The 10,914-nt window shown below is 34.9% G+C and overlaps 1 long non-coding RNA gene across 1 annotated transcript; it reads left to right on the top strand.

Moving 5' to 3' along the window:
- The first annotated feature begins 3,478 nt into the window (after nt 1-3,478).
- On the top strand, nt 3,479-5,145 carry LOC131943833 (uncharacterized). The gene is made up of 3 exons (XR_009386954.1): nt 3,479-3,869; nt 4,812-4,900; nt 5,021-5,145. It is a non-coding gene; the product is annotated as an uncharacterized LOC131943833 (long non-coding RNA).
- The last annotated feature ends 5,769 nt before the right edge of the window (nt 5,146-10,914 follow it).

Below are 10,914 nucleotides of genomic sequence, written 5' to 3'. Positions count from 1 at the left end.
TAATTAACCCCACAGTCGAATGCAGCTTTATGGAGCGACTTTCCTTCAAAATGGGATGCAACTGCCATCTCAATGGCATGTTTCGTAAATGTTCCTCGTGTTGTCTTGCGCTGGTTTTGTTTTGGCATGATTCTGTGAAGAAAAAAAAAGCAAGTTGAACGCCTTAGACTAAATTCAAAGACACAATCTAAACACACATAATTCAGTGATTGCAAGTGTAATGATTTGATTATAAAGGTTATTATTTCTGAGTAAAATTATATATTTATTACTACTACTACTACTTGACTTGCCTATTATTATCTTATTCAATGTGTAAATGCTAGGGGGATATAATGACATTAATTATTTGGAAATTCAAGAAAAAAAAAGAAAAAAATATGTTGCATGTTTTGTACCAAGTAGTCTTCTTTTCATCCCAGCAGGGGGTTGTCATACAAAACGATCCACACTTTCAAATCAATTTATCAGAAGTAAAAACAATCAATCCAGACTGACGTTAAAATGGCTTAAGAAAACAAACATTGCATGAAAAGATAAAAATGATGAAAGATGCAAGCATACTTACAGGATTCAGTTGATTAAACTTCCCACTTTGAAAACATGTACACGAGGTTCTGAACAGTGTTTCTTCCAGACTTTTTTCTCCGGGGGGGCACTTGAAATCTTCGGGGGGCGGTAAACTTTCTTGGGGGGGGGGGGGGCGGACACTGTTAAAGGTATATATTTTCTATATAAATTATATAAATTTCATTTCATTCGGGGGGGTGGGGGGGGCGGTAAAAAAATTTCGGGGGGGGGGGGGCTTCGCCCCCCCCCCCCTCCCCCGAAGAGATGCCTGGAAGAAACTCTGGTTCTGAACTCAGTTCCGATTCAGGAAGTAAACTCCAAGCAGGGTAAACGACTAAAAACCATAATTTTCTTGATGAAGGAATGAAAAAAGTATGTTCTTCAATGCAAACACTTGCTGTGGCTTTTCGCCCAGGTGACTTTTCACACACTCCTCCCCTACATTTTTTATTAGGCCGATTTTTTTATTTAGTATTGGTGTATTTTGAAATCGAATATAGGTCTAAATTTTGTGCTTAAATTTAATTAATTTTGTAAATGAATTGAATTAAATAAGTAGATTCTAAATTCTATGTCTACCTGGCAGAGACAGTCACTCTAAGTCTAGATCTAATTTCGCTTACAACATGATTAGATTTAGAGCTAGATTCTAGATCTACTTATTTTGACTTAGTCCTCTTTGCTCCTTATGGAACATAGGACCTCCACCAGATTCTAGATCTAAATATTAAATAAATATTCCAATTAAATTTTATTATTACTTATGACTTTGCTCTATTGCTATTAATATTTGTGAAGGCCAGTATATTTGTTTTATTAACAGTTGTGTTTTGTTAATTAAATTGAAGTTTTGTCTTTACTGTTCCTACTAAAAGCAAAGTGTCGAGAACATATTCGCATTTCATTTGCCGCTGCTTCACTAACACCACTTCGATAAATGGTGGCTAAAAATTGAAAGCGTCCACGTTCTGTTTATATAACCCTTCGGATTTGCTACTTCGAGTATCACAAACTTTCATAACACAGATCGCCATTTTGAATGTAGACCTGTACACCGAGATGGCGGATGTTTACATACTGAACGACCAATGACGTCATTTACAAGATCAGGGGAGATCACTCCCGCTATATTTACTAGATCTATTTATAATACAGGAAGTAGCATTTTCATTGGGACATCGTCATAGTCTACCTGTACTTTGTGCAAGCAGCAATTCTAGGGTTTTCTACATTATAGACTGTAGATCACGGCCTAGTCTAGCCGGTAAGTCTGTGAATATTATTAAATTTCTATTATTATAGTTTATCTTATCAGATCTAGATCTAGAATCTAGATTTAGTATTAGTTTCTAGATCTAAGGTAAAACTCCATTTTAGCGTATTTTATTCGCCGCTTCGCGTAACTCCGGTTGAGCGTATTTTAAAATAGATCTCTAGATCTAACTAGAGTCTAGATCTAGATCTAGTAATTTTATTGTAAACACAACCAAAACACACACAAATGTTAGGAAAACACTAGGATTAGAATCATTAGATGATAAATAATAAATTAAATACTAAATCTAGATCTTGATTCTAAAGGGTAAAGCAGGGCACTAAGTCGTGTGGTATAGTATTAGTCGGACCCAGTCAGGCACCTCACCCCCACAACACCCCCAGTGACTGCTGATGCCAAAACAAAATGAAATGGCCGACACTTGTCCGGTTTTACCATGCTAAGTAAGTTTTGATCATTCTCAAAGTAAGTCTTGACAGATCGATATCATAATGATAATAGATCTAGACTCAATATCATAATGGTTTTATTTGTTAGATAATAACTAAATCTACGTGAAGAAATTAATGGACCTTTATTTGAGTGGCTGCCGGTCACGTGATCGGGATATTTACTATCGGCTTCCCCTCACTACCGATTAAGACTTAACAGTGAATGAATCAGTTCTATGCTGCTTTTTTGGGTACACAAACGACTCAGTATTGATTCATTAGTCCCCAATTTACAACCCATAGTTATTTCTTCCAGGCATAGAAGTTATAAGCAAAAAAATGTGTTGCCACAATTAAATTATAGATCTAGATTCTAGATCTAGAATTAACGCCGTTGTCCGCTCGGAACATATTTTAAGAGTTTTTTAAAATGGATTTTTTGTAGGTAACATATATGAGTGTTCTTAGACATCAGAGATGGCATGTTATGACATTTATGACTATCATGGTCAAGCAGGGAGGAGGTCAAAGAGCAATCAATAGGCTGCCACTGCCCTCCCCTCAACATTTCTCATCTCTTTAAAACTATTATGTAATCACCATGAAACTTAGGTATACTAATGTGCCCACTGTAAACTGCTAGACTGTAGGCCCTATGTAGAACCGCAATTGTATCAATTGTAGACTGGGTTCTGTTGTTCATGTTGTGGCTATCACAATGACTTCTCCACATTGTCTAGTTGATGGGAGGAGGGATGCCATACTGTCAATTTTTAATAGCAGTCTAAGGCTATTTGAAAAGCATACACATTGATGAGAAGACTATCTCCAAGATTATAGGTCTGCTTGATTCAGATGTTTGTTTTTTTCCTCAATTTTTAAAGAATTTGTTTTCTTCAAAATACTATTTATTTGAAATAAAAAATACTCCATAAAATCTGATTTCAGTTATTCCTGTTGATCTCATTATCTATCAAACTATAATGTTAAAATAATTAGGCTCGTTTAAGTTTTAAAATCTATTTTAATAGCCTATTTAAATTATTTACTAAGTTTTTAATGTTAATCCTGTCCCATCAAGACAACATATATGACTTAATAACAAAAACAATTAAATTCTAGATGCATTACAATCTATTATTAGCTTATGGCTGTAGCTTGAATAATATAATGGTTTATTGTTTCTATTAGGTTCCAACACTGTTATCAATTATCTAACTCAAGAATACAAGCGATAAATATAATTAAGCCAATTGTTAGGTCTATCGGAGAAGAATCTCAATTCTAGCTTTAATATCTGGGCCTAGAAAAAAACAATAAATATTTGACAAAATCCCAAACAAGAAGATATAGTGAAGAACAGCCTTAAACGACATTGTCTTAGAAGTGCAAATGAGATGGCGATGGCTGTGTAATGTCCTTCGCATGAACAAAAGAAGACTCCCGAACATGGACTCCACATGGAAAGCGAAAAAGAGGAAGACCACTGGGAAAAGCGCGAGAGAGATGGAAGAATAAGTGCCAGTAGCTAGACAGACGAATGGAGAAGATTTGTTGCTACCCTATTCTCCACAGGGAGTAACGAGGATTAAGTAAGTACTTAATTATGCTTTTAGCCCTTTCTAGTTTCAGCTTTTCTGGTAGATCTCATTTTCCATAATAATATGAATTATAAAGTTAAAATTACAATTAGGCACATTACTGTTAAAGACCAACCTATATAAAATTATAGCAAGTCATTATCATTAAATTGAAAGCAAGACTGCAAACAAATGATTAAAGTTTAAATTAGTTTAATGTTGAAAATAAATTTCATTTTGATTTTTATTAAATGATGAAATTTAAAAAACAAATTGTTTAAAGGGGGATAATTGCAATTAAAAATGACTTTCAGTGCCAAAAACTCAAAAACTATACATATTAGCAATATTAAACTTTATATAAGTACATGAGTGGCACTGGACTGCTTTATTGCATTACATTAGATCTTCGAAAAAGCATATTGTTGAATCTAGTTTTAAAAAAGACTTGTCCTTATTATTTTGCATTTTAGTGAATTCATTGATATGCTTAGAAGAAGTTTGTCTAATAATTTATGAAGATTATTAAATCAGTGCAATATATTAAAAGAATCATATTAGTAATTTTAATAATTTCAATTTATCATAGAGATTCATTAGTGGTTCCTTATATTTACCCTTCATACCAGACCATCTAAATATTTTTACTTGAATGTTTTAGTTTAACTTTTTAATTGTTGCAACACACAATTCATGAGGCTCGGTTTAAAATAAAATGAAAAATTCTGTGAGACTTAAGTATGGTCTCAAACTCCATATTGATACAGCTTTAGATAACTTTTTACAAGACAATATCAATGCGTAATAAAATTTCAAGTGTAATATAATGAAAATAAAACAAAAATTAATAGTTTTTACTCTTTTGTTTTTAGTTATTGCAAAATATACGCTGGGAAATGATATAGAATGCTTTCTTTATTGTTATTATCACTACTTTTATTGTATTTTAAATAGTTGATAGAGAAACTGAACTAAGAAAGATATTGTTGGATACTGGATAAAAAAACCACCACAATATTACAGAAAATGAAAGAAAATAGAAGGTAAGGAAGTGTCCTTGCTTATGAGGAATTTGTGACAATTTCAATTAAATTTGTATTAATTACTGAGAACCATCATTATCATTTATTCCCTTTTGTGCCCACAGGGTCTGCGAAAGAAAGATCCTAGATTGTAGAGTCCTGCCTCTATCAGCTGCTTCCCTATGTGCTGTCAGGATGTAGACATCTGTATCACAGCTTTCATCTACAGCTTTCTTCAATGGAGAGGGATGGAATGGCCTAGCGGTAGACTGCTAACCCGTAAGTCTTGAGTTCAAATCTGGGTTCAAGTCAGTAGACTGTTCCTGAGTTCTCCCAGCTCTGATGGGTACCTAACTCACATTAGGGTAAGTAAAGACGACAGGGCATAGTGCTGACCACACTATCCCTTAATGTGCAGGGGTCACAGAAACAAGTGAACTCTACTTCACTTGCCCTATAGACCGTCAGGTTTGAAAAGAGAACCTTACTTTTCTTCTTTGGAGCACAGCTCTGTTTTTACTGGTTTTAAAAGTTTTAATGATTCCTGTTCGGCCTATGTGGCAGGTTTTTTTTTTTTATGAAATAAGGTTGCTGGCCTTATGTTAAACTTCTAACCTGGTGGACCAGGGTGCTAACTTTTGTCTAATCCCTACTCACACAGATCTTTACGGTTTGGTTAACCTGCCAGGAGTTTACACTCCCACTGGTATAGCTCTGAGGGTTGTTGAAGTACACAAACTGCCAAGCTAGAAGGATCTAGCAATGGATGGCAGACTGAGAACCACAAGTAGATTAGAATTATGAGGTAAGTTGTTTCAGAAATTAAATAGATATTTCTTCAAGGTGCCAACTTTCTGATTGTCCTGGAATTCCAGATTTAAAAACTATTTTTGTCACTTTCCAGATCCACAAACTTAAGAGTTTTTAACATTTAGAGGGTTTGGAGCTTAAAAAGAAATACCAGCACCATTTAAACTTGATGTTTTTTTTTATCCTAGAAGGCTTTTTTAAGGCTATGTGTTTTTACCATTTGTCTGCTTTCTGTCATTTACACATATGTAGACCAAATATACATTATAAACTGACATCTAGCCTAGTATTATTCATCATTTGCATAAAGTCATTTATTTCCTCTCTTCGTTTGTTTTCATAATTAACACTTAGAATTAGTAAATAGAGAATGAGGGTGATATTTGTGAAGCTAGGAGGAAATTGTGGTTTAGACGTGCAAACTCTGTAGCAGGAAATACGATGACATTTTTATTTAGCCATTGATTTTAGAAGCCAAACTTGTCCCCACTAAAAGCGAACTTAGACGCCATAGTGCTGATGGGGGAGCTTTGGGCACACCTGATCACCATGGCGACAGCAGATAAGCATGGTGCAGTTTGACAATTGAATCAATTAGTACCCTTGCAGGTAGCTCAATTAACGGATCCCAACTGCAAACATAGCGGCTATTGAACTCTAGCGCCAAACAGCATCAGCCTGCCAGGGAACTGCACCTCCGATACTTTCCCAGGAGTTTTCTATACAACATCTTTAAGTTTCATAGTTATCAGATGATAGATTTAGTGATGCATAAAAGGCAAACATACAGAGATACTTTCATTTATATATATACTAGCGTACCCGACCCCCGCGCATTGCCGCGGGGATAGAAGAAAGTTTGACGAAATATATTAGAAGGATTTCACCAACGCGTTATCAATTATATGTTCTTAGACGCGAGACCTTCTTTTCTAAAAATGAGTTATTTAAATGTAAACAATGCCTGCGCTTGGATCATAAATATCGGGACACAGGTTTACCTACACTACCGCATGAAAACATTGAATGTACATTAATCACTCACAGAAGTAATATGGTAGAACACACTTCGGTGACCGCCCATGTGTCAGAGACGTAGAGGGGCGCTCTCAGGCCCCCCCCCCCCCCCCGATTACACTACCGCATAGGCGCGGCGTACGACCCCTGGCTCCTTAAAACTAACAGGCGCCATCGGCCAAATAGCATCCTGTTAGTAATGATGCTGATTTCGTCATTCGCTAAAGTGACACAAATGAAAAGGATTTTTTTCTTTAACATGTAAAAAAAAAGTATTTGACGTGTTTTAAACATCATTGTGACTGATCGATATGCTAGCGTTACTAATGGTCTATTATTAGATGCTCGATCTCCATTTTCTGACTGGATTGCCTAATAATAGATGCTTATTGCATCATTCGCAAAGTGACGAAACTCTACAGTAGGCTCCTCATATTCAAAAAGTTATTTTTTCATCTTTGGCAAGGTGACGAAACTGTACAGGGGGATTTCCTCGCGTTACAAAGTTATTTTTAGAAGCCTGTTGTAGTTTTACCACTGAATATAGTATTACCCCTTACTCGCTATGCAGGACGCTCGATTAACGGATGCCAAGTGCCAACATTGTTGCTCTAAAACTATGGGCGCCAAACCATGTATTGACGAAAGTTGTACCCTATATGGCGCTGCCCGCAAGAAACTTTATTTTTCTTTTTCGCAGAAATATTCTCGGGAGTATTCTCATCTACTTCCTAAAGTTTCATGGCACTCTGATGAACCGCATCCGAGTTTTATTTTTTATATATCGTGTATAGAGAAAAAAAATTGCCTCCCCCCGAGGGGACGCCGCCCTTGCAATATTAAACAATATTTTTTTTGTCCCATATGTAAATGATTCAGTTATCTAATATATGTCTATTCTCATCTTCATTATTTTATTTACATGTGTCAGTGATTTGACAGTAAAAGCAGAATAAGGTGGGCATTTCTCATGGTTGACTAAATCGAACCAGGGGTGTCCTGTGGTGCCCTAGCTGTTGTATTACCAGGTGTGCTCCAAGCTCCCACATGACCATATGACATCTACTTTCATTTCATGCTTTGACAGTCCATTTTCAGCCAAGGTACTATAGATTGCCATTTTTACTCATTGCTAGTAAGATATAAATACACACTTATTGTGGGAGGATGATATATAATTTACTGCACCAGATGACATCTGTCCTAGTGACTTTATTTCACTTGACCGTCAAATCTGAAAGCAAACTTTTTTAGGAAAACAAATTTTTTTTATTAATTTTAAATGCTTTAACTGTGTTAAATAATTTTATTTGAAATACTTTTGAAAGCTGCTTACATTATTCAAGAAGAACAAGCACTGATCAGGATACTTTCTAGTTTGCAAGTCTTAGCCACTCAACCCAAAAAATAACAATAAAAGTAAATTACTTGTTTGCAAAGCTAAAAAGTTCTGATTAACATTCAACTTTAAATTGCTACAACAGTGAAATGGCAATACAGATAAAAATACAAATAATATCAAGAGTGTGACATAGAACCATTTTTATATTACTCTTTTATCCAACAAGTTGAAGACAAAAAAATTATTTTGTAGCTAAATTGTACATCACTGCTAATTTTAAGTGTGCAGCAAGTAGTTTAAAAAATGAAACTTGTAAAATTACTTTTATGAAGTATCACAGCTTAAAAAAAAACACTACTTTTTTAAACTATTGCCTTAGTAGTGATGTATGCTGGAAACTACCAAAACTCCATTATGTTTTGTGATATTTTAAAAATTATCTCTAATTAATTTTATCTTGCTAATTCAATACCAGTGCTAAGTGTTTGTCATGCACTTTCTCTCTGCAGCACATTTATTCAATATGCTGGGTATACTGGAGCAGAAGAAAAGATAAGGTAAGAATTATACATTCAATTGTACATAAAATTGTTATACAGCAGCTATAAAAGGCAAACGGTATGCAGTGCTAAAATTACATTACATAATCACAATAATTTGATTGCTCAAATCTACATATTAATAGCCTCAGTTGCAAACTGACTCTGAAAATGAAAAAATGTTTACAGGCGAGACAAAAAAAAATTGATTATTTTATACCTAACTGTTTTCACTAAAAATGTTTTAGCAAGGACACTCTCCACTAATTGTAATTGAGGATTTTAAAATTAAGTCTTATAGTTTTAGTAAAAAATATAGTAAGTTTTAAATATTTGTCATTTAGCAAGGCCTAAAACCAGACACCTGATTGTGCATTGTGTACAGTGATAGGTTATTGTTATTGTAAATAAGAAGCTCAATTTTACCCCTCCTATAGAAGCAAAGTATTTGTTTTGGCTTTCATTTTATTTGATTTTTGTTTTTCCTTAATCTTTATAATAACTTAAAATTTTTAATGATTTTTTTGTAGTTTCTAATAATTTATTTTGTAAATGACTATTTTGTGGCTAGCCCATTCCCCAGCAAGTGAGTGTAATCTACTAATTTATCTAGGCTCCTTTTGTAAATTTTTCTCAGCCTCAGTCTCATTTATAAGTTTGTTGGTACTAACGCATTGGATGGTATCAATTCAAATAACATGCAGAATTTTAGCTGTAAACTCTAATCAAATAATTAACTGATTACAAATTATAACAGTAAATGATCACATTTTAAAAATTACAGCGATACATTACTTTTTGCTGTCAGGGAGCTTCTATTTTCATTGCCAAGATATGGCCAACCCCCTCAGTGGATAGTTAAATAATAAGTCACATGCCAAAAATATTTTTATTCCATATTATATGACTTGTTACTCATTTTCAGACTAAATCAAGATCCTCATTTTGAATATTAGTCTAAGTAGACCTTTTATAGTGTTGACTTTGAACACAATCTGTAGTTATGGTAGCAGTTCTATTGTACATACATTGTTCACACTGTTACCCTGAACTAACAAATAAATAGCTAACAATGTGATATATTTTATTAGTTGACATGTTGACATAACCACCGGGACATTATATATCTTATAATAATGACTAGTCTCCTGATAAATAAAACCAGCCACAATTTCTATTTAAAGTCTAACAGATCACTTGATATAAAAGAGAGCTGTGTTGATGTCAAACTTGAATTTAAATCTTCTTTTCTTCTTCTTCGTTCTTAATTTATTAGTGTTGAAGGGGATCGAGATTTATCTTCCAGTGCGTTTGAACTCGAGACTTTGTTCGAATTTATCAACCATGAGCTTTTTGCCGACTCGACCACGCCTCCAACACAATTAAGCGTTACGTGTCAACTGGTTATGCGCCATTGAGGCCATTGACTCCGATTTCAGCCTGCTTTTCTTTTTGGATTTGCTTCCATAGCCTTTGTCCAATCAAGAACGAACTACAAGGCAGCAGTTGTTTAATTTTGGAGTTGTCTCTCCTAGAAGAGTGGCTGTCCCCAGCTAACGAGCCTCATCTGCCCGAGGGATCGAACTCGAGACTTTTCAGTTTAGCAACCATGAGCTTTACCGACTCGACCACGCCGGCCCCTTAATTTAAATAAATTAAAGTTGGCCATTTAATAATTCAGGCTTGCTTTTATAATTTTTACTTGTCTGGCTGGTATTATACATATATATATATATATAAGATATAATTCTCTTCTGGGAGCCGTTAGAAAACAAGCTGCAAGCGCACCTTTGCAGTCCCCTCTCTTTCTCACTATCAGTATCACTACCACCCCCACCTCACCCCCACATGATCTGGTGAGCTGTGGTTCACTCTAAATGTTTACAAATCGTAGAGCCGGGTTTGTTGACGGCTATTAGGGGCAGATAATTTAGTTTGAAACGATTTTAAACTAAGAGGAGGCTGCTTTCACGGGAGGGGGGGGGGGGGTGTAGGGTAGGGGAAGGGGGGGTTAGTGTTTTAAAGCAAATATTTTCAGTGGCAGCATTGGTGCTGTCGAATTCACAAATTATGAATTACTGAAAAGTAGAAAATAAAACAACTAAATAGCGGCGTATGATACACCGCGGGTCGGCTCATATAAGATATAATTATATTGGTATCTTAATGCTGGTAATTTGATTTTAAAACAAATACAATAAGTCAGGCTGGCCCCCTAATAAGTACACCTGTTAAATGTATTTTAGACTTATAGGCCCTACAGTTTTATTATAACCGTATTGAATCAAACTGGTTGTTTTATGATAATTCAGATAATCTAGAACATA

The sequence above is a fragment of the Physella acuta genome, unplaced genomic scaffold (assembly GCF_028476545.2).
Source record: "Physella acuta isolate Inbredline_101_S28 unplaced genomic scaffold, ASM2847654v3 ptg000469l, whole genome shotgun sequence".
Classification (NCBI taxonomy): domain Eukaryota; kingdom Metazoa; phylum Mollusca; class Gastropoda; family Physidae; genus Physella; species Physella acuta.
The sequence above is the reverse complement of the archived record's forward strand: the minus strand, read 5'-3'. Positions and strand labels throughout refer to the sequence as shown.